Raw genomic sequence first — 25,532 nt, forward strand, 5'->3', positions numbered from 1 at the left:
ACAAGAAGCCATTTTTCTTATTTAGCCTCTGCTCGCCTGTTTTGCCCTGCTGCTTGCTGCCGGATGCCAGAGATTAGATGCCCCTTTGGGCAGACAAGCACAACTGGCCATATTTGCAAAGTGAACTGTTTCCTTAATCACTCTGATTGAGACAGCAGTGATGGCTGAATTTACAGAATCCCAGAATGGCTGGGCCTGAAAGGGTCCTCTTGGTCCACCTGGCCCAACTCATGCCCAAAAAGGGACACTCCGAGCAGGGTAATCAGATGGCTTCTGAAGATCTCCAAGGAGGAGACTCCACAACCTCTGAACAGCCTGTGCCAGTGCTCAGCCATCTGCATAGCACAGCAGTGCCTCGAGGTGTTCAGAGGGAAGCTCCTGTGCTCCAGTTTGTCCCCATCGCCTCTGGTCCTAGCACTGGTAACCAGTGCTAGGAATGAGCCTGGCTTCATAGCATTTGATCCCAAGCAGATCAGACATGGATGAGTACCCATACTCCAGCTGAGACTGTACAGGCTATGAACACCTTTGCTCTTTCAGAGTCTCATCACAGATCCAAAACACCCATTCATGGATTTTCAGTCTTCAAGTGCTGGCTTCTGTAACCCTGTGGGCTCCAACTGAAGTGCAAAGCACTTTAAATGATGTCTCCCATCTACCAAGGAGCTCATGGCAAGGCTTCATGTCAAACCCCAACTAATTTCAGCTAACGTATGATCTTTTGTGTAGGTATCACATTCCCTTCCCAAGCATTTCTGCATTGCCATGTCAATCTGCAAAAGCTAAACATAATAAAAGGTCACTGCAGGCTCCATGCAGCCTTGGCTGTAATTAAATATATAGGCTGATGAATTGAGTATAGTTATACCTCTCCATCTGGTCTTAGCAGAGAACCACTGACATTTTGTTCAGATACTCTCGTCCTTTCTTCTCTTTTAGAACAAGATTTGCATCATAGCTTTTTAATGAGCTAATAGTTAAAATAGCCCCCTATAATTACGCTAGAATAATCCAGTATTATTTCAGCTTAATTATAGGGGGATATCTTAACTATACATCATTTGCAGTTCTCAGTCACTCTAATGCACAGATGTCTGAAGAAATGACATAAAACATGAGTAAGTTATAAAATATCTAGAGTGTTACTTTCTGCGTCTGTGGAAAATGATCACATCTATTTTCCGTACCTCTGCTATGCAGCCTCCCTGCTCAGATTATTTCCCGACAACCAAGTGGGAATACTGACTGCAATGGAAATAAAATGCTTCACTATCTCGTGTCATGCTTTCATATTGTTGGCTCTTTCATTTTCGTATCTCCTCGTTTCTCTCATAAATCTTTTCATCAACGTATTACAGTTAATTTCTCCAAATCTTCAGCAGCTCTGGAAGGAAAACACTTCATAAGCCTATCATCTTCAGAGCTATGACTGGATGGAGGAGCCTGGGATTCAAACCCCAGGTCTCCTGCAGCCTCACTTCTCTGCCCTAGCCCAGTCAGCCCTACTCATGCTGCTGTAAGAAGGGAAATTTCAAGCCTAAGACCATCACAGTGCAGGCAACCCTTCCTTCACTCCTTCTGAGCAACCAGCTCACCCTCTACTTCTCCCACTGTGTGGGCCTCAAATTAGTTGCTTACTTGGAAGTCAACACATTTTCCATCACTCCCTCATTAAGGGTAGAGTAAAACTGGGGTGTTCAGGTGCAGATAGGGATTTTAGGTACTGCACAAGAGTCTTAGGACATTTCCAAACAATATAGCATCTTTAATGGGTAACACTGCTACTTCCAGGGGGAATGTTGAGTGCCACAAGACAGCACCAGGAGAGCATTGCTGGCTCCGAGGCAGCTGTAAGCAGAGCTGTATTTCTGTGCAATCTGTGACCCATGTACCATTCCTAGCTTTACTTTTCTTTTCTAACACCTGTGCATCAGCTTCACAGGCAGAGAGATAGCACATAATAAATGTCACAGCCTCTCTGGAAAAGATCTTGCCACTTTTAAACTAATCCCTTGATACTTTGAAGAGGACTGCTGCATGATACTGATTAAGCCTAAGAGGCTGGTCACGTTGAGGTAATGCTTAAAGCTTGTAGGACGCTGTTCCCTTGCCAGGCTGCCTCTGCTCCTCCATGCAATGAGGTCTCCAGAGCTCCTCAAACAGTGATCCTGATGTTTAGGAAGAAGCTTCTCTGAGTTGGCATCAGAGTTGTGCCTCCTTTGAATACTAACACAGCTTGCTCTACAAGCTGCAGTATCCTTGTTTTTATCCAGCCAGTTTTATAACTCCATCAGCATCCTCTTCTTCTGCAGAAGCCATGGATTTGGCTTTGGGTAGGTGTCATGTCTCTGTAATTTATTCTCCCTGTTAATTTGCTGGTAGATCTACTCATGACTGTGACTCTTTTCCAAATGTGCTTGGACACTTTCTTCTGCTTGGTGACTCACAAAATCAATGACCTTCAATTGCAATCGTGCATAAATATGAGACAAGTTTGCTTTATATTTGATTGGTTCATTTTAATGTTCTGGTTTGTACCTCTAGTTTTGATTAAAAAAATCTTAAAAATTAATTTTGGATCTCACCAGGTAGAGAACTGCCCTTGAGCATAGGCAGAAAAATTACACCAAGCCAAGATAACACCAAAACAATAAGGGCTGTATAGACAAACAGAGTGATCTACGTAATAGACAAAACACTGTGAGGTACCACAAAGACTACTAACCATCGATGAATAGTTTTAGAATAGGGAATGTATACAAGTCATCCCATATCTTAGCAGATCTCTTTCCAAAGTATGGCAATAGCCTGAAACAAAACTCCAGAGGATTAACAGCTAGAATTTTTATGTGTAGAGGGAAGCCAGTAAAAAATCTCAGCTCATAGTGCATGGCCTGCAGGCTTAAACAAGCCCTGTGTTCTTCTGGCTGCAAGGTATGAGCCCACAGAGCATGACACAGTTTTGGCTGAAGAGTGAAGACTATTCCTTGAGCATTTCCCACTCATAGAGCACATGCTCACCCAGAGGGTCTAAGAGAAAGATGCTGATTGCAGACATGGCTGCAGCCATTTATCCTGTTCTTGCACCATCCCTGAAGAAACCCAAGACAGGGCAGCAAACCCAGTGCCAACACACAACACCCAGTCAGAGTCCGTGCTCTTCTTGCTTGCCAGCTAAGAAAGGTTCTTTGCACAAATGTGTAAAGAAAGCTTGGGTTAGGGCTAGCCTGAGAAGTCAGTGGAGGTCCTCCTTGGAGATTAAGTCTTCTTTAGATGTACATATGGAATGAAGGTATTTTCTGGAAACTCCAGGCCTTGCCATGCTCTTCTCTATCTGTAATGCTGTATTTATGTGTATACATATATACACTGTACCACTACTTGTGTATATTAGAGAAAAGTAGAGGAAATTGGAATGTTTACTCATCATCATCTTGCAAAAGCAGTAGAGAGAAGCCTCATTAAAGTCCTGAGTATTAGGAACCACTTCAATATGCAGTTTTTTAACTTATCTACAGTTTTAGAAATATTACCAGAGAGTACAGGATGAAAGCCTAAAGAAAATCACCTTATGTGACCTAAGAAACCCATTAGAATCAATTATATTGAGCAATGTCAATCTGAAAGCTGACCCCATCAGCAGCTTTCCATGACCCACTTGTGAATATGGTAAGGATGAAATTCTCATTACAAAAGCCTCTGATACCTGGAGGTCTGTTTGCTCTTCTCGCTTATTCATGTATGTATGCTTTTCTGTTACAGCTCTTCATTAGCCTCCTTCATCTTGCACATGACCCAAAATATTCTCCTCATTTCCCTTACTGATGCTGAAAAGACCTCCATAGAGGTGAACCAGAAATTTGTATTTTTCACTCAAATAGTTCTCACTTCCTGGAGGCATCTATAGAACAAGTAATTGCATTGAGAAAGGGAATCTAAATCCTTATCCCAGAGCCTGACATTTGGTTAGAGCTCAGGCAGACTCCTCAAAAATCCTCCAAGGATTCTCCTGCACCATGTCTGTAAAGTCTCCTACATCATAGCAGCCATCTTGGTCCATGAGTGACCAAGATTTTCACAAAAGTGAAAGCCCCATTCCTTCACCATGATCTCAGATGAGGTCCTTTAGCTGAAATCCTTCAGCCTGGTCCCTCAAACTGCTTCTGATGGGGCTTTAAGTCTATGCTGCATTGCCAAGGCTCACCGAACTGTTAAACAGCAATAAAAAAATCACCATCGTTTCCTCCCCATCTAATAGCAATGCTGGAAGGATTAACAAATTTGAGTGCTGGAGTTGCTCTGCCAGGATGTTCCTTACATAGTCACTCACAGATTTTAATGAGTTTGGCCAGCAACCTCCCTTGGTGATTGCTTTCTCGCATATTCATATGAAGGGATTTTATCTGCACAGACTTGTGAACAGAGTGTTTCCAGGCTGCACGCATGAGTACACTCTGGAAAGAGTTTGAAGCTGGACCACTCTCTCCTTCTCCAGAGCTCTTTGTAAGGAAGCCATCAAGTTGGGGAGGGGTTGGGGGAGGAGGGGGAGGAAAAAACAAATCAAAACAAAACAAAAACCAGCAGATCTGGAAATGGGCCTGATGAACCATCCTGGGGTAGTAGGGAATTGCTGTTGACAGCACTGACTGTGGATTAGTTTTCTCCAGTATTGCTGACCTACCTCAATGTGCAAGGCTCAGAGCATCTCCAACTCATAGGCTCAGCACAAGGCAGTGAAAGTCGGAGGTGTTTGATCCATTGGAAATCATGAAGAAAGAGCTGAAGATCAGGTTGTGGCACAAGGCATGTTACACTGAGCAAACAATGGCCTAATTAAGGCTTCCTGATGGACTTTCCCTGAATCTTGTGTTTGTTCATTATTACCACCCCTCTTCATAGAACTAGTTCAAATACTAACCCAACAGGGCAAATTGCCTCAGCCCTGTGACTTTCCTGGTAATGCATAACCATGGCAATCAGATTTCCTCTCAATTTAAAGTCTTATCAAATCCTTAATTTTGGGTGAGCCTATGAAGTTGCTCTGAGTTGACAAGTACTGTGTCCATTGCAGAAAAGAGACAAGCTTCCCATTTTTCCCCTGTTTACCCTACAAGCTGGTGGCATTGAGAGGCCAGCGGAGAGCCCTCAGTTCCAGCAAGCTTTACAAAACTTTGTGCACCCTCTGCAAGTTCTGGCACCCCCAGCCCAGGTGGGATGCACAGAAAGCTATTAGCAAGGGAAGGAGGACCTTCTGTTGGAGGGGATATGGGATGTGTTAATCTCCTCAGTGCTGACTGAGAAGTGAGATGTGGTTAAAATGCATTGGGTGCACAGCCCAGCAAGGCCAGATGCTCGCTAAGTGGATGCACTTCAGCGAGTGCCTGCGCATTAAAACACAAACGGGAAGGGAAGAAGCCAACACAACCGAAGCATTAAACAAACGCTGACAGGACATGCGTGAGCACACACAAATCGTTGTGTTTACAGCACAGGACGCACAGAGCTCCCATTTGCAGCCGGAGTCATCTAATTGTTCAGATACAAATACGCTCTCAGATGTTCAGATAAAAAATACATTTTCACCTACCCAGCCTCAGCCTGATACTTACCTTGCCTCTCTGGGCAAGCAGCTGCATAAATAGGGGCAAGCAGCTACACAAAAAGCCAGTTCACCTGGCAGCATCCTCTTGCACCCCAGCAGCTCTCAGCCCCACATCTGATGCAGCTACAGGAGGTCACCTCTCCAGGAGCATCCATTGGGATGTTCAAACACCTGTCCATGCCCTGAGACCCACAGCATTCCATGTGGCCCTGAAACCCCAGGCTGTTCCTGCTTTTCCAGTGCATCTGGATATATTTTTCACCTGACACCTCTTGAAAATGGGAGGAAAAGCCCAATAATCTTGGTGAGGGCTCTAGCCACACTATTGAAGCTGCAGAAAGCAAAGGTAAAAACTGGGAGAAGGGAGATCTGCCTGCTGTAAGTGAAGATCTGTTCTGAGGCCATCTAAAGGACCTGAAGGTGCACAAGTCCATAGGACTCCATGAGATCCATCCATGGGTTCTGAAGGAACCAGAGGATGAAGTTGTCAGACTGCTAACCAGCATATTTGGAAGGTCGTGGGAGTCAAGTGAAATTCTCATGGACTGGAAAAGGGGAAACATAACCCCCATTTTCAAGAAGGGAAGAAGATCCAGGGAACTACAGTTTAAAAGCAGCCCTAAGGAGAAAAAAACTGGCAGTGTTAGTTGATGAAAGTCTTAATATTATCCAGCAGTGTGTGTTTGCACCTTGCAGCCCAGAAGGCCAACCATGGGTAGCATCAAGAAAAGCATGATCAGAAGGTCAAGGGAGGTGATTCTGCCCCTCTACTCTGCACTTGCGAGACCCCACCTAAAGTATTGCATCCAGTTTTGGGGCCCCCAAAACAAGAATAACACTGAGCTGTTGTAGTGGGTCCAGAATAGAGCCACAAAGATAATCAGAGGGCTGGAGTACCTCCCATGTGAGGACAGGTTGAAAGAGCTGAGGCTCTTCAGCCTAGAGAAGAGAAGACTCCAGAAGGACCCTATAGCAACCTTCCAGTACCTGAAGGGGACCTGCAGGAAAGCTGGGGAGGAACTTTCTCTAAGGACATGTAATGACAAGAGAAGGGGAAATTAAGATTTTAAATTGGAAGAGAGTAGATTTAAACTAGATGCGAGGAAGAAATTCTTTACTTTGAGGGTGGTGAGACACTGGAAAAGGTTGCCCAGCAAGGCTGTGGATGCCCCTTCCCTGGAAGCATTCAAGGCCAGGCTGGATGGGGCTTTGAGCAACCTGGTCTAGCAGAAAGGTGTCCCTGCCTATAACAGGGGATTTGAAACTAGATGATCTTAAAGGTCCCTTCCAAGCCAAACTATTCTATGATTCTATGATGGTCTTCTTTTAAAGCCAATAATTCAGTCTTTATGCCACAGCTGACAGGACACAGGGCTACAACAGATGCTGCAGCAGTGCTCCTAGTCCAGTGGCCAAAAAGGGATGCAGTATCTGCTCTGTTTGCACTCTGACCATGCAAAAGCTGACAACTGATGTGTGTGCATCCTGCTGGTCTATGAGGCAGAAACTCCATTATGATTCTGAATAAGTCAGCAGGACGGTCCACATGGCCCCAAAGCAGTTAATGCTCCTGTACCGCAGAGGGGTTTTTAGTAGACTCAGTTCATACAACGTGCCATTACCTCCTTCGTTTTGCTCATCGATCTGAAGAGCATATCGCCTCCGAGATTTACAGAGAAATTCTGTCTGCAAAGCTGCTGAAAAGGCCACTTTGTTTGATTTTTTCTTTCTTTTCTCATATTGCTTTGTGTTTCTGCCTTGCAGAACAGAAGGACAATAAAAATTAATTTCATGATGTAATAAAATGTTTGCCTCAGAGGTTTCTGGAATCCAAAGCACCAGTATTTTATTTGCGTGCAAAAATTCATTATGGATATAAAAATGTGAAGAAATGGCACAATTGTTAAACCTTAGAATACTGCCGATTGGAACGACGTAATCAACCCAATGAAACAATGCTTTGAAACCAACAAGGTTATGAACATTATCATTAACAATGCTGGTAAATAAATACACCGCTACTGATCCATATTTGTATTAATCTTTGTGGATTGGGCATACAACAGAGCATTGTTACCAGCCCCAAATAACTCAGGATATGGTTCCTAATTTGGAAGGTTTGCCTTTCCTGAGATGACCAGATGCTCAGAGGTAGTTTCCTGTCATTATAGGTTATCTTTGCTTCCCAAAGTTTTATTTCCTCTTCTCCCAGATTACTAATGCTCAGTCTACAAACTAGTCCTTTCACCTCTCTTAGTGCCTGGGTTTGTAGCGGGATGGAGCAGCAATTGCAGAGAGAAGAAACGCAATGCAGTCAGATGACCCTCCTCTGAGGGTCAGAGCACTTTGCTGGAGGATGGGAAGGGAAAATAGACAGAGTGATTATTTAGTGTTACTCATTTTTTCTCCATCTCCCCAGACACCACTCCGCTGTGCTCAGGTCAGGTTTGGGGCATGCAGGAGGAGGCTGTGACACAAGGCGCTCAGCGCTGCTGGGGAGTTAGTGAGGCTCTAACAAAGAGGTTTTCCTGAGAGATTGCTTTCGCTGGCAATGGATGATGCTGCAGAACAAAACGTTAAATGGCTGGAAGACACTGTGTTGTGTTTACTGAAGACACCACAGAAGACGACCAACCCACTATAAGTGCTCTGAAGTACGGGGAGCTATTGTCCAGTGCCTCACTTGGGGTTTAATCACATACTTACAGCTAAGGCCTACATTTGCCTTCAAGGAGGGCAGTAAAAACAAACAGTAAAAGCAAACATATGGCTTTGCCATGGGTTAGGTAAAGCTCTGCTCTGTTGGTGGAGCTGAGATCTCAAAACACTGGCACAGTGGGGCTGGGAATACAAATACCTGGGAATAATGTCTGTGTTGGAGAGGGCAAAGCCCAAGGGCCTGTTCTGCACCAAGGTGAGGAAAGCAGATGGAGGAGGCTGCAGAAAGCTGAGCAGATGCAGGGGATGGCTTGCAGCAGGACCCCAGGTACCTAATGTGGGTGCCTTACCACTCTGCTCATTGTCTCCAAGCAAACCCTGTCCCAACAGCCCCAAATAGGACAGAATACACATTAGGTATGGGGAACATCATCAAAGCAAGGACCCAGCAGGAGGTGGTTTACACGATCACTAAAGCCTCTACTGTTTTGGGCAGATGGAGGATGGAGGCCGGGAGCTATCAGCAAAGAGATGCTCTTCCCAACTTCACCCCTACTGGCAACATGCAGAGGAATGGGGCTTTGTGCATGGCTTGTAATTAATCAGCCCAGGTCCATTCAGAACAGCGACTGCCAAGCTGAAAATTTAGGGAAGCTCTCAGTCCACGAACAAGGTCTAATTTTACCTATGTTAGCTTCACGCCTGCATCCTGTGGCCATCTGTACTGGGAAGGCTCACCAAATTCTGAAAGGCATTTGGATTTTGTAGTAAATACAACTTTCATACCACAGCTAGTCAAAAGATTTTTTAAAAATATCACAGTTTTTATCTACATCACGAGCAATAGTGGTTTTATAGCATTACCATTTATTTTCCTGGGGTTAGATTTCCTTATTCACTGAAGTCAGTGGCAAGGCCACGGCACAGGTACCAGATAAATAATTTGTGAGCTGCAGTGAGTCTGCAGTATGTTGATACCAACAGTCCCTATGTCCCAGAGGACATCCAGTGACCTACTGTTGATGCAGAGTGTTTTGTTAAGGATTAATACATAGGTTGCTGTTTGGTATGTCTTTTTTCCCTTCACCCTGAAGGAGAGTGTTCTGGGATCAGCATGGCTGTTCCACATTATTTCTGCCATAGTGTCTGACACTGCCTTTTTAATAGCAACACTGACAGCCTTGTGGGTTTGAGATTAAAAAATCCTTTTCCAAGGAGCTGGAGGGGGTTTGGGAGACAAGCATGGGAATCACAAGCTCCTGTTCTGTGCCCATTTAGTACTCTGATTCTAGGGCGCAATTGCCTGGAACTGCAAAGGATTGCATTCGGTGACCTACATGGTCCTTTCCAGTCCATGTTCCTCACTAATCAAGAAGAGCAGAGGCATAGACAGAATGCAATTATGCAGGGAGGTTCTGCTATGCATAACAAAAGTGCCCTATCAGAAGCAGCAGTTTGTGAAGCAGCAGCAATACCAAGAGACCAAGCAGTGGTAATGCTCAGGGGATGTTAACCTACGGTGAGGTTTAGAGACAAATAAAGATTAATGCCAGGGATGTTACACTGGAAACCACGATATTTCCTTTCTTTCACAGTAATGGGATCATTCACTCTCATACCTCCTCACACAGAAAATTACCATGTATAATTGCACTAGCAGAATTACATTCTTAATGCAATCATTCTTTAGGTAAGATCATTCCCTATCTGAAAAATATGTTGATGAGTAGTCAGAATGTTCAAAGAAAACCTATGATACCAGTGCAAAATCCATCAAAACCAGGCCAAATTTTTTACTTCCTGGCTTAACTGTGGTTACACCAGAGTATATGCGGCACATTCTGACTCCTGTGGGAAGGTTAGTGTTCTTAGATGGGAAGTTGCTAAATGACAAAGACTGAAGAGGGATGAAGTATGCAATAGATATTACCTAAGAAGGAGACATCGTATCTGTTAACTCCTCTATGTAAAGAGCAGACCACCACAGTCTATGGAACGATTTCCCACCCAGAGGAATTCACTGGAAACATCATTATAAAAAATATATTGTACTGACCCTGGAAAAAAAATGTTAATAAATAGATAACCCTATAGAGGCAGAAGGACAAACAAGATTACATAAAAGGTCTTTCCTTTTTATAAACCTGAAGAGCTGGAGTGACTCAAGGTATATCTGCTTTCAGTTAGAAGGTTTGCCTAAGTAAGACTTCTTTTTCTTTTCCAAAGGAATTTCTTCTGACAATATACTGAAAATGAAGACTTTTCTTCAATAGCAGCAAGCCACATAAATGATTCACTGGAGAGAAAAAAATATTAAAGTCAAGGTGATGGAGACACTAAGTGAATGTCAGGGGGAAGTGGCATTACAGAGAGTGGGTAAACAAGCTTCCACCTCTGGTACATGGCAGCTCATGGATTAGCACCTGCGAGTCTGACTTTCAAATGTGTTTAATCAGGTCTCCACCACTGCAAGTGCTGATAAGAAACTGTGCCTTCATTATTGTGGCACAAATAAATTTTGAGTGGAAATGTCAATGACAAGATACTTTAAAGCCCAGTCTGTGGGTAGAATCAGAGAGATAATTAAGTGAAGGTTTAAAATGATCCTTTTAATGGTGGTGTAGACTAACTATAGACTTTCTCTTCTATTTAAGCTGGTTCCAGATTCTAAAACAGTTGGCAAGGAAACCTGTCTGATTTCAAGGTGGAGTTTGGCATATTAAAGGATGTGGTTAGCTGATTGATTGTTGATAGTAAATGAAGACACTTTCTGTATTGTATGGCTTAAATCCTCTGAAAATAGATAGATGCAGTTCACTGATTTCCATGAGGACAGTGTGGCATAAAGACAGAAAGTCTCTAAGAAAGATGCAGCATGTGCCTCCATGGTGCATTTATGGCACAAAGACAACACTCGGGAAACTCTAAGTATTGACAGATTGGATAAAATTCAGTATGTTTACTGTTGAGCTCTTCCCACAGGCATGAAGCAGTGAGAGCTGGTGGTGGGACAGGCACTCAGCTCAGTGCCAGGAGGTCACCGCTCACAAGGGTAGATGTTCCTTTTACCTTCCCTAGAAGAATGGTACCAGGAGGTCTCCCACTGTGCATATTGCAGCTACATCAATATCCTATTTTCTGGGCTCTTCAAGGTTCTCCACCAAAATTTATTCTTGGCTTTTTTTCTGCATTCGCGGATGTTTCAGGGGTGCACATGGAGAGGGATCCAAGTGGCACACAAAAGTTGAATCACAGAATGGCTTGTGTTGGAAGGGACTTCAAAGACCATCTAGTTCCAATCCCCAGCCAGCCATGGGTAGCATTGCCATCCACTTGATCAGTCTGCCCAGGGCCCCATCTAACCTGGCCTTGAACCCCTCCAGGGATGGGGCATCCACAGCTTCTCTGAGCAGCCTGTGACAGTGCCTCACTACTTTCTCAGCTTTCTTGAATGGCTGGCCTGGGTGCAGTAGACAGATAAGAGATGGCAGTCATTTGTGCACTTGTGATTGTAAACACTTCGACCTTTCATTACTGCTTTCAGGCTTGCATGCATCGCTATCTGGTCCCATTTATGTTTTGGCTATGATCAAGTTCCAAGTTGGTTGCGGTCCCTGAATCTAATAAGCTTTTAATATCCATAATGGCTGGAAGTGAAGGCCTGGATCCTATCATTGTACCCTCCCATCTAGCCCTTTCTTCATAGAAGAGGAGCTCCAGAGCTCTGATCATCTTCATGGCCCTCCTCTGGACAATTCCACATCCTTCTTGTGTTGTGAGCTTTAGATGCAGTACTCCAGATGAGCACTCACAAGGTCAAAATAGAGGGAGTGAATCCCCTCTCTTGCCCTGCTGGCCATCCCTCTTTTGATGCATCCCAGTATAGTTGCCTTTCTGGGTTGCAAAAACACACTGCTGACTTGTGTCCAGCTTTTTGTCCACCAGAACCCCCAAGTCTTTCTACACAGGGCTGTTTCCAATGAGTTATTCTACCAGTCTGTATATCTGAGATTGCCTTAACCCAAGTGAAGCTTTGCACTTAGCTCTGTTGAATCTCATTGGATTCTTATGGGCCCACGTTTCAAATTTGTCCAGGACCCTATGGATGGATGGCTGTCAGCTGTAAAGTGTTCTGTGAAACCAGGCATTGGTCTTTGGGTCTGCAGCATTGATGGCTGCAACAACTCTTAAGCATTTCAAGCTTAGATATCTGCCCTATACTAGCTTGGTTGTGACTTCTTGTATCCTCTAGCCCAGTTATTTGCAAGTCCACAGAAAATGGATATAGTCCTCTACTCTTTTATTTCGGCTCTTCTTTTAGCCAGGTCTGTACTCGTGCCTGTTTCACAGGTGTTTCTGCTGATAGATGAAGCAACAGAAGGGGCAAGGAGCTCTCAAAAATCCCTGGCTAAGTGGAGACAGTAGCTGCTAACATCAGTCCAACCACTGGAAGATATACATCTCTATTTTGAGCAGTTTCCCATTACATTCATACCAAAAGGCATTTCCTTTACCTTTTGAACATTCAGAGAGGAGAAGAGGAACTAATTCTCTTTTCATGGTCAAGATGAAACTGGCTGGTTTTGGAGGCAATGAATGAAGATGATTAATTGTCACTCAATTTTTCTCTCCATTAGATTAACAAGGGACATATCTGTCATGCCAACAGTCTTCCTATTCAAGTCCATGTACACCCAGCTAGAGTTGTATGATTCAGTCTCACACATTGTCTCCTAAGGGGAAGAGACAGAGTGGTGAGTCACAAGGACATGTCTCCAGTGTCCTTAATGTAGTAGTGTCAGCCTTATCTATCAAGCAGTGCTGAAATATTTATCAAATACAAACACAGAAGTTATTGTGCTTTCCTAATTTGGCAGTGTTATCCGAAGAGTTAGAAGCACAGTGTAGATCAGCTTAATTAAAATTTTTCATTTCAGAAGTTAATGATCCTTGTCTGGATGCAAGAAAATCAATGAAGAAAACAACAAAAAATACGAACAAACTACAACATTATAATGAACTGTGAAATATAACAATAAGTATGAATTCCCTTTTGAGCTGACCCATTTTTGTGCATACTAGCAAGGAACCATGGGTTAGATCAAAGAGATGACATGTATGCCAAGGAATTCTGGGATCTTCAGCTGGGCTAATGGCCCAGCAAGTGTTAAAGCCCCATTAGGAGCTACCATGGAAATGAATAATAACTACAATAAATAACAAAATCTTGGCCCTCAGATAAGATGCATTATATTTCCCATTGTGTATGCCAGTAGTTGAGTGTATTTATAAGCTAACAGTCACGAATGACTGGCTTGCGCTAAATGTAGCTTGGAGTAGGCAGACAAAATTTTCTTGGAAGTCTCTGGGCCAAATTCAGCAGGGGCGACAGCAATACTTTCAGCAGTAGCATTTGCTCCCATCTGCAGGAGCAATTCCATGCTCAGTGTATTTGAAGGAAACAGCTACAAGTTTTGCACAGTATCCCCGCTCTGAAGGCATCTTCTCCTTCTGCTTGTGCTCCACAAAGAATGTGTGACCAGTGCTGGCACGTGGGACTGCTGTGGGCAGTGTAGGCAGGAGTCACAGGAGTTTGCTCCCTGAAGTTGACGTAAGTCAACTGCTGATGGTAGTTGTCTTGGCTGTTTTCTTCATAGCTCTGCAAATAGTCTATCTGTTATAGTGAACAAAATGTGAACATAGACCAATTAAAATGGTAGCAGCAAGACCCACAAGCAATCAAGAGTGCAGTTACCAAGAGAAGAAGTGCAAGGTTTTCTTGCAAGCCAATTTATTATCTTTATACCTCTGTTCTCCTCAGAGTTAAGCATTTTGGTCACAACAACCCCAGGCAATCTTGGTCACAGCAACCCCAGGCAACCCTATAGGCCTGGGCAAGGGTGGCTGGAAAGTTGCCTGATGGAAAGGGGCCTTGGTGTACTAATGGACAGTCAGCTGAATATGAGCCAGCAGTGTGCCCAGGTGGCCAAGAAGACCAATGGCATCATGGCTTGTATCAGGAATGGTGTGGTGAGCAGGAATAGGGAAGTCATCCTGCCCCTGGACTTGGCATTGGTGAGGCCTCATCTCGAGTACTGTGTTCAGTTTTTGGTACCTCAGCACAGGAAAGACACGGAGATACTGGAGCAGGTTCAGAGAAGGGCAACGAGGCTGGTGAAGGGCTTGGAGAATCAGCCCTATGAGGAGAGGCTGAAGGAAGTGGGGCTGTTTAGTTTGAGGAAAAGGAGGCTGAGGGGAGATCTGATTGCTCTCTTCCAACATTTGAAAGGTGCTTACAGCAAGAGCAGGGTTGGTCTCTTCTCACTGGTGACAGGTGACAGGATGAGGGGAAATGGCCTGAAGCTGTGCCCAGGTAAGTTTAGGTTGGATATCAGGAAAAACTTCTTTACAGAAAGGGTTGTTAAGCACTGGAATAGACTCATGGGGTGGTGGTTGAGTCACCGTCCCTGGATGTGTTTAAAAACCATCTGGATGTGGTACTCAGGGACATGATTTAGCAGAGGGCTGTTAGAAATAGGGTAGTATGGATAGGTCATGGTTGGAGTTGATGATCTTTAAGATCTTTTCCAATCTGAGCTATTCTGTGATTCTGCAGTTCTCTCTGCGTCAAATACACGTGGTCGTCATACTCAGCAGGGCAGACATGGAAGTGAATAAGTGTAAGTGAGTAATAAGCATAGTTGGACAGAACATGAACATAAACTCAAGTGAGACCTTCTTAGACATCTTATTTTTAATGCCCACAAAGTACAAAGGCATTTCTCTTATGAGCAACTGTTACAGAGAGATGAGACAGCTGGGATGGGCTATGAAAGAGTCTGAAGATGACGACTCCTAAAGGAAACGGCACTATGACATTTCTTAAGGCTTCTGAAGTCATTCAAAATGTTAAACTAAATTTCTATCATCAGGCATTATACTAAGTGGAATCTCGGCAAGTAAAATCACATCATTGCGTGACTGACCTTTCTCCTGATAAGGATTTAAAATATGTAACTTTAATCAGTCAAAAGTCATTAGGTTTACGATAGAAAAATCTGCTTTTGAGACAAAATGATTTACATGAGCAATATGGTTTCTGGCAGGCCAGAGTCATCAGCAAGTGTACTTTCCAAGGCTGAAATCCAGCACAATCCACAAGCACTGCTTTTGTTTTTCAGAACAATGACTATTTTCTAAAGGAAAAGAAAAATAATTAAAATGTAATCCATTTATCTCTGTATTCTCATTAATTTCTATAGTTCTTTCTTTAATAAAAGGAAGATATACATCGACTATCCATTTCTTCTGAAGAGCTCATTTTCCAAGACAAAAGAGTTTATTAATGTATCCCACAAGAAATCCAAACCTGCCAAGCTTTGTTTTATTTTGTATGTCTCAAAGTCAGAAATGTCTGCAGTGAATTTTTATTGAATTCATTCTCTGCAAGAAATCCTCTGAGCAAAACTTCAGCTCTGAAGAAATTGTTTTTCCTGAGGAGAATGAGGAAACCAGTGAAAACAGAGGATGATGGTGGCCTGCTCTACTGAAGTCTGGGTTTACCTGTGGTGGGCACTACTCTCATACACTTTATTGAAGGATTCAAAGGACGCTTCAGTAACCATGAGAACAAAGCTCAGGGGTTTTGTGTGGAAACTTGAGGTGTAACAACTCTAACATGAAATATACATTAGCCATGAAATCAGGTCATTATGCTGTATATCTCTGTGAGGCTCTTCATGAAAATTCATGTCTGTTTTGAGGCAAGCCTGGATTTTAGAAAGACAGAGTTGCTGTACATGAGCAATCCCAGCTAGGCAATCAATGACAGAGAGACAGTGTGCTGGCTGCCACATTTCCTCACTAACGGGTCCGGTCCCAGTGGCGATGAGATGCCAGCAACCCTTCCTGCAGGCACTGCGGAAGAGGCGCAGAGCAGACACGTGGCTGGATTCCTACCCCGGCACTCACCAATAGCATATGTAGTGCTTGTTCTCTATTTCTCAACTGCCGGATTTCACCCCTAAAATTCAACTGATTTGCTCAAAGTAAAGCATGGCTGAGGCCCAGTTCCAATAAATCAGAAGCTTTTTCTGTGTGTTCTAAACAAATTACTCTGACAAGAAAATGCTCCATTTCAAGATTGCATCTCTCAAAGTCCAGTAATGGCAAAACCATTGATGATGCACCAGCACCCACTGAGGTCGAAACCACTTTTAAGAGCAATGAAGAAATCTAAGTTAACATTGCTTAATAATACTCTTATGTTTATTGGAGCCTTTCCACTACAAAAGGACTGTACCCCAGCACAATACAACTGCCCCACAAGCCCAGAAGCCACAATGGCACTTAAGGAGAATAAAACAGGCTCAAAAGTCAGACCAGTTGGGGTCTGATTTATGTCACCTGACATCAATCATCTACTAATTCAGCTCCTCCTTAAGATAAGCACTTTCAATTATTCCCTCCAAAAACAGATGAGAACAGCAGCTCTCTCAGATCTGCTCATCTCTGCTTGCCTGGAAAGAAGACTTAGGCATTTACTTCAGATGAAGTGCTCGGTGTTTCAGAAATTACACTTAGATGAGAGGAAACCAGGAGCTGATGCCATTGGAGAACTGGCAAGGCTGTGATTTTTAAATGCCTCATGCAAAACACTCCAGTGAGGAGTAAGAGACTCAGAATTCCCGGAAAAAAGAGGCTGAACAAGTACAGCTGGCTTCAGCCCTGTATCATGAAGTAATGGGAATGCAAAGTCGTCATGCAAGGAACTCTGTCCTCCAACAGCACGCAGCAGAATGAGGAACCAGGGAGACGTGAGCAATTAGTGAATGCATTCCCTCACTCATCTAAGATACCGAGATTTGCTCTGGGCTGAAATAAAATCAATTTTCTGATGAAAAAACAACAAAACATTTGAGTTAAATTTCTATTAAAACTGGTGTCTGATTTCCACAGAGATCTTAACTTAGTGTTGCAAAAATTCACAAGCAGGTACAACTAAAGTATTTAGATTCTGCAGTGCTGTTACAGTGTTGTACAAAGCCTGGTTTCCTAATGCTCCCACACTCCAACATCAGCAAAGCCTCTGGCTTGAACATCCTTTTCATGAGATGTCACACGCTTGATGACACCCCCATGGGAACATGGTGATCCATCTTAGCAGAGATCTGGAGTACTTCAAGATTTTGTCAAAAACAGGCATTGTCTGCTGAACAGTTTTGCCCACCTTCCATTCACTTATTTTGAAAAATGTCATAAGAAAACACCCATTTGTTAGCTAGGTCTAATTTGTGCACAGGGCAGATCTCACTCTGATTATAAATGTGCATATGGAAATCTGGCAGAGCCTTTCACTAGATCCAGCCATCAAAGCACTTTGTGCCTCCAGTTCCAATTAATGTTGGCAGGAACTGCCAATGTGTGGCACTAACAGGGCTCAGTGCTCTCCAGGCCAGCAAGGGCCCAGTTAATTGCAAGGTTTACTGGGGAATGGTGGAGATGAAGAGAGGTGGAAGTTCATCCATTGCACTGCCAGAGCAGAGCTCCATGCTGGGCGTTTATAGGCCTATCTATTTCATATATACGTACGTGCAATAGTTACAATGGAGTTTCCATTATACAGTTCTTTGGGGTTGATGTGGAAATCATATGGCCTGATTCTAGGTAAGGTGCTAAAAATACCATCCCTCAGCCTCTTGGTAGCAGCTTTAACACTGTGCTTTGCAAAAGCTTATAGACTCCCATGAAGAGCCAATGTTAAAAATCTCTTCCACAGATGACCACAATAGCATAAGGAAGGGTGCAAACCTAAGGCTGTGAATGGGCAGAGAAGCAAAATGTAGGCCATGCTGAGACCACAGCCCAGTAAGAAGAAGCAGTGGGCTTAGAGATAAGCCAAGAGCTATGGAGGCAGTGGTAGGTATTTAGGCTCCTGTTTGTGGGTATATTGTACATGCATGGACATAGGACATGTTGGGATGAGATTAGATTTGTCAGGGCTGCTGGGGATGGAGGTATGACTGTGAGCTTGGTCAAGGCTGTGAGACGAGGCTGGTGGGGTCAGGGTGCGTGCCTGCACACAGCAAGCTCAGAAACAGTTGGATGAGTAGATGCATGAGTCTGCATGTATTTCCCATGTGAACAGACATTATACAGTCATCACTCAGCCCATAGCATGACTAGCAGAGCCTTTAAAAAGAAGCCACACACGCAAAAATATTTTATGCGCACGCCTTATACATAAGGCATGGGCCAAACAACTTGCTCACACAGTTCTGAAATGTACCCTTTTAATCCCTCTGGTGCCAAGGAAACATGGTTGACTACAAATGGTGACAAGGAGAACTGTACAATCCAGTCCATAGGTACAAAAAACAGCAGGCTGAGTGTAAATGCCTATTTGAAGGCATACAGATGAATCAGTAATGATATTAGAGTGATTAGCCAACTGCCCTAATTGATATGTACAAAACCATATGTGCTTATAAGATTACAAATGCTAACTCACACTTATCACCATCTGTACAGAAATCCTCAGTAAATATCCTTTTCCTAAATGCAGGTTTGTCATTTTAAGAGTTGGGCTTAGGGGAAGCAAAAGGCTATGCCATGAAATGTCCATCATGACTGGCACATCTCTCTGAGAGCAGATTTGTTTTAGTGATTATAATAGAGGTTGGTTGTTGTCCAGGCTAGAACAAAGACGTGAGAGAAATATAATAACCAGCTTTTCAAGCAGAAAAATGAGAACAAGTTCTTGTGACAAATAAGGAGGAAGGCCAGTTCTACATTCACTTCCCTTCCTCTGCAGCTTTCTCGCAGTTCTTTCCTGGTGTCTTAAATGAAACTGCATAGAAGGCCAAGGAAGACCAATCCAGAAGTACCAAAATGACTTACAGTCCCACTGGCAGGTCACAGGTCAGCAAAACTTCTGCTGGAAAAGTAGCAATGGTGGGAAATGGTCAAACATTTTTTTTCCCAAATTTATTGTTGTGAGAGAAAAAGCCTTTGCTGCCCTTAACAGCACAACTAACTAGAGTGTGAAGCCCCACCATATTGCTGCGGAATGGTTCATATCTATGGTTCCTCATCAGCTTCAAGCCAAATCAGTGCTTTTGTTCAAAATCAGTTGGGTGGCAGTTAAGCAGTCTGCAAGAACTAACATGGAAGAACAGCCCCATTGCCAGTGCAAGGATTTGGTCTGACTGGAGCACTTTTATGTCCATAAACCATCTCCGCTGTTGAACCATCATGCAGGAAAAGACCACTTTAAGAAAGGACCAATTAAATCACCAACATTATTTGCTGGGTGAGTCCAGAGGCAAGGAGAATCGAAGGTGCTTCTCACCTAATTTCAAATGCAGAAATACATGTGTTCCCACTTGAGTCTGATTTCCTCCTAATTGCTGCAGAGCAAGCTTTTCCAAGCTCTAAATACTATGGCCTGTTCTAGTTTTTGCATTAGGGTGAATGGAAATTTCATCAGTTCTCATCCCACTACAGAGGGCCTCCAAAGGGCTGGGCTCTGGTGCATTTAGTGTGTCCCAGGTAGAATGTGTTCTCTACTAGAATTTGTTCTGCTCTCTGAGGCAGTTCAAGAAACAGTAGTGAAAGAAAGTATTTTTGCTGGCTTATCTTCATTGGCCATACAATCAGCTTGCACATATGGTTATAAATGCAATTTTTTTTGTGTGTTTGCAAGGTCGGTCATATTGCAAAAGTGGTTGGCGCTGAAGGTTGAGGTGCCATACTCATTCATGCTCTGTGTTTTTCCATCCCTTGGCAGCATAAATAGGCTCCAGATCATTCCTGGTCAAGGACAATCAGACATATTTCTGCTAATATAACCAAAGCACACAATTGCAGTGCTGATGCCAACTACATGACTGGCCCTGGGGAGATATCTGACATCCAACACAGCGTAGGTCTCTCAATATCATTTGCTCCTTTTGATTCAGCAGAGTGAGTTTGGCATTGTTTTTGTCAAATACCAGGTGTCCCGTAATGTTATGGGACAAGTCCAGGAAGATATTTAGAAGCTTAAATTCTGCTTAAAATCAGGAGATAAAAGGGGGGAAAAAAGTGCTTCATTGTGACCTGAAGGCTAATTTATTTTCTTAAGCAGCACAGCAGAAAGTTTTATCCTGACTGTCTTCAGAGAAAGATCCATCAAGTTTTCCTACACTGGAGTCTGCCATTTTTGACTCAGGTTTCATGGCAGAAGACTATTAAGAGAGAAAAAATGATAAGGATTCTCCTGACACTTCTGAAACACAGAGGACATGCTTGTGTGACAGGGACAGGTGAGTTACTCTCCTTTTAAAAATCCTGACAGCGCTGTGCATTAATAGTGCCATAAATATTGTATCTGTGCTGCAAAGGAAGCTGAAAAATTGTTATAATTTAGTTGTCACCATTGTGCTGGCACTGTGTTGTGGCTGGGTGACCTGCAGGCACAGAATAATAACGAGGGCGATTCATCAGACCCCACAAGCAACAGAGTGAAGAGCGAGTATGTGAGGGGTAAACGCTTTGATCATATTAGACAATACCAGCTGAAAGAAGGGCTGGATAGGAAGGTGTGTGTGAAAAAATATGATTTTTAGACAGGTCCCAGTGGCTCTCAAATGACAGGAAATCCCTGAGTGCCAGCAATAAATGTCAGTCACTGCCAATTTAACAGGCACACCTGAAACAACTCACTCATGGCGAGCTGGCAAACACAACAGGGGAGCAAATAAGTAAAACGGATCCAGGGGCTCCGGAATGCTCTTATCGTTCTGGGTGTTTCTGGTTGGTGCACCTCAGGACCAACAACATCTGTTCAAGCAAAGCTGGTACATGAATCAGCTTCTCTGTGTGCAAGCTGTGCTATGGGAGTAGAGACACCAGGTCACACTTGGTGGGCATCAGCACCTTGTGCATAGAGCCAGACCAACACAGTTTTGTGTCTCCTGAGTCAGAGCTTTGTCTAGCTGGGGTACCCTACTTTTCTCATCTCCCTTTCCTCTAATGTCTCCAAATACAGAAATGTGAACTAAGGATTTCATAAGACCCAGAATAAGGTAATAGGAACAAGTTAGGTGTGATGACTACTGTGAGAAGGAAGCAAATGCACAGGTGCCAAACAGAAGTGAACTTGGTCTCTGTCCCATGAAATCAAGGGAATTTGCCCTGATACAAAGGTGTTCATTTTGCAGAAGGTGTTTAGCATTGCAGGCATACAACAACACCATGTGAAGGAGTGAGGTGAAAAGATGGCTTCTTCCAATCCTCTCCAGCCTAGGACCATGCCTACCCAACCTGGTAGCTGGTGACACATGAGAGAGAGAGAAAATATGCAAGGAGAGAGATAAGAAAAGATTTCATGAGAAAAAATAAGACTGCAGCACTCAGGTGCAGGGCTAAGCCAGACAAGCTTACTAACCAGACCCATTTTACGTTCCTTCGCCCACTTCCTTTTATATCCTTTTTAACCTGTTTTCCTCTTTGTTCTTCCTGCTTCCCACTCTCCTGTACACCCCTCTTGGGCCTGTAGAGCTCTGCAGTTCCTGTACCCTCCCACTTGGACCCAGCTGGTTCCCAGTGCTGCCAGATGCAAAGTCCAGGTTGATCTTTCTGGCAGTGACATTCGTAGCTTGATAGCCCATCAACTGTTGTGACTGGGAGGCTTGTTTCTTGTCATCTTCTCCATTTTTTTGCTTTGCCAGGTCTGCATCACTGCATTTTGTTTATTTCTCCTCCTCCTTTTTCTTCTTGTTTTTCTGATTTAGCAGTCCCTATTCAGATAGCCTTGCTGGAATAAACATTCCCACATTTCATCTCTTATTGATCTGCACAACTGTATCTGGCATTGTCTTTGTTTCCAGCAATTGATCAGCTTCTGTCTGTAAATGTTTGTTCCCCCCACACACTTTGTTTTCCTGATTTTTATTTCTTTATTTGTTTGTTTGTTTGTTTGTTTTGTGAATCCTTTAGTCAGACAATTTTTCTTCAAGGAATAAATAGTCTCTCACTCCATTTATCTTTCCACCAGAATCTGATGGCTGTTTTTAAGGACATTTAGCAAAGCTTGTCTGTGATCCTAAAACTCAGTACAAGCAGTAAATACAGCAAATAAATCAGCAGCAGGAATATAAGCCGATAGTTGTGCCATAGAAAAGGAGAACCATAAGGAACATGGGAGGTCATCCAAATCACCCTCATCCTAAGGAGGGATCGATGACACTTTTATCAACCCGAACAAATATTTTTTTTAAACCTGATTTTTAAAACCTCCAGAGGCTACAATTTAAGCTCTGTACTTTTTGTCCTAAGGACAGTACAAGAGGTTATTCTCTTTCTCCTTAGGGAAACCTTTTTCATACTTGAAGACTCTTATTAGTCCTTCGTTCTTTAGACTCTGCTGACTGAGTTAGTTTCATCTTTCTGTGGAGCCCAAGCTTGTGAGATCTATGAACACTGTTCTTCTCTTCACTCCCTCCAGCTGATCCACATCTTTTTTTGAAGTGCAGCATCTGAAACTGAATGTAGAGCTGCAGCAGAAGCCAGGCCAGCACCGACCAGAGCAAGGGGGATTTTTCTTTCAAGCTACAAGCTAAACAACTCTCTGTATTCCCCTCTGTAAAATGTAGCTCTCGGTATAGATAATGTTGACTCACATTGAACCTGCAATCTATTGGAAACAGAATATTTTCAGCATATTTGCTAAAATCGAACATTCACTATTAGATATTCCTACAGATGTTTAACCCTACCCAAGGATGCCACCTTGCACTTTCCTTTGTTGAAACCTCTCTCTTTATTTACAGATCATGCCTCTCACTTGGGAGGACTGTTTTGAATTTCCAGTCCTATCAATATGTTAGCGGTTCCTCCCAGGTTCATATCACATACAAATTTAGCAAGCATACATATTCTAGTCCATCACTCAAGTCATCAAGTAAATGCAGAACAGAACTATGGCACCATCACATCATCTCTTCAAATAGCTAACATTTTAATCTAAAAGAAAATTTGAAGTCATGACTGCTGATGTTTATAGGAGGTACAAATAGTACCATACTACATAATAACAAGGCAACTATACAAAGGGATCTGGATCATTTTGTAAATTGGATTCTGAGAAGCATGAATTTTAATTGCCAAAATGCAAATCACAAACATCCTTAGAAACAAAGAATGCAGGTCACACCTGTGGGATGAGGAACTGTCTTCTGGAAATTGTGACAAACTGATTAACTCACTGAAAAGGGATCTTGAAGCAATAGAGAAGCAGGGCATGACAACCCTTGCCTAAGCAAGCAGTGAATCATGGAGCAGAAAAATCCTCCGAGGAAGGGACCTTTTAGAGAGTCAGAATCTCTCCTACATATAAATTTCCCAAGTTAAACTTACACTCGCAATTTGTCTTTTTAAAGTCCAGCAAATGCACATTTCACATGCTTTCCTACCTGAAAAATACCATGTGATATCTAATGTATATCAGTGCATAGGATCTGGTTGATTGTTTACTCAACAAACAGAGAGAGGAGATACTTGTGCTATCGTTAGGGCTGAACTCAGATTTGTGTATTCAAGGCACCAGATGGATGTGTGGGACAATGAATAAAAAGCTGTTGTCCCCAGAGAAGTGTGCAATGGTCTACTTCAAATGATCAGTGATCCAAGGGATGGAACACCTCTCCTACGAAGACAGGCTGTGAGCTGGGGCTGTTCAGCCTGGAGAAGAGAAGGCTCTGGGGAGACCTGGCAGCAGTCAATCAGTATCTGAAGGAGAGCTACAAGAAGGAAGGGGACAGACTTTTTAGCAGGGCATGTTGCCATAGGACAAGTGGACCCCCATGGCATCATTCTCCACAAAAAGAAAGAGCAGCAGGATGCTTCCACTGGTGCTAACTTCCACCATAGCTGAGCAGAAAGGCAGTGTCAATCCCAGGAGTAGCCTCAGTAGATCAGAAGTGTCACCCAGCCCATGAGCTCCAAGGCGGGCTGCCTTGGAATACTTAAGAGTCTGGTATAAGACTCTTCTTATGCCAATGTGTGTGATTTTACAGGGTTATGCAAAGTTGTGCTCAGAAACATGGTATATTTTGGAGAGAGTGTTGCAGAGGAGCTCATCTTTTGAAAGCCCACAAGCAGTTTTATTTATAAAGGCTTTAGGACTCGGGACCCTTGGGGAACTCAGGAGAATTTCAAAAAGCCAGGAGAAGATTTCTCTTCACTGTTCAGTGACACTAAGATCTACAGAGCCATTCTTCCTTAGCTGAGGGAAGCTCTGATGTCTCCTTTGTTTCCACTTTTTTAATGCCTAATTGCCCGAACTGGCCCTATACAGTATAGCTCTAACTACTTTCTAATGTATTTAAATGTATGCAATAAAAGTGTGGCTACATTGCAATTAAAGTGCCATTTCTGTTCATTTTAAATGTCAGTGTAATTTAAGTTCACGGGTAATAATATTCATAAATCTGTAAAATTTCCTACAGTTTTGCTTAGGCTCCCCATTTAATATTTTTGGAGATTTCCATATGTGAAAATTTCAACTTCTGTTATCACTAGTGCTTGATTAGATAGAAGCACTATCTTTGACCCAAGGCCTGCCTATGTTGAATATCTGTTGCAGGCTGATATGTGCTCTATCTTGTTAGACTTCTTGTTAATAATTTTTTAGGTCAAAAATCACCTAACACTTTATAGTTCTTTAACCTGAAAGCAGCTTTACTGAGATGTGGGGATAATGCATCTTCTCTGTGTGCTGGAAATGGATGAGTATCCTTGAAAAACAGCTGCTGGAAATGGAAATGGAAAGGCAGCATCTGCATCTTCCAGAGAAAGATGCTGAAGCTGTATAGTGTTCTGGTTGGGTTGTAAGGAGTTTCTTATTATGGCTGTGAACAATAGTAGGACTTGGGGAGTTGGCCTCAAGATCTGAAGCTGAAAGGTGTGTAAGAACCTCAGGCCATCAGACATTAAATATTTTACCCCCAATAAAAGTAATGCCACTGTAGATCAACAGGATGCAGTCCTGAAGGTAGACTCTAAATCTATTCTTCTATCAGCACGGAGGCCTTGAAACACCAGTGCCCTCAATTGTCACTAGCAGATTCAGTCTGTTATTGTGTAGCCTTCGTGCCACCTGAGTTGCTCTACTCCAGCACCATCTCCATCCCACAGCAGTAGCTGGTGTTGATGTGGCCTATTCTTTTCTCTTTTCTCCCTAAGTGCAGCGCTCAGAAATGTCCTGGTTCTGTCACTTCCCTTTTTGAAC

Source organism: Coturnix japonica, chromosome 3 (genome assembly GCF_001577835.2).
Source record: "Coturnix japonica isolate 7356 chromosome 3, Coturnix japonica 2.1, whole genome shotgun sequence".
NCBI lineage: Eukaryota > Metazoa > Chordata > Aves > Galliformes > Phasianidae > Coturnix > Coturnix japonica.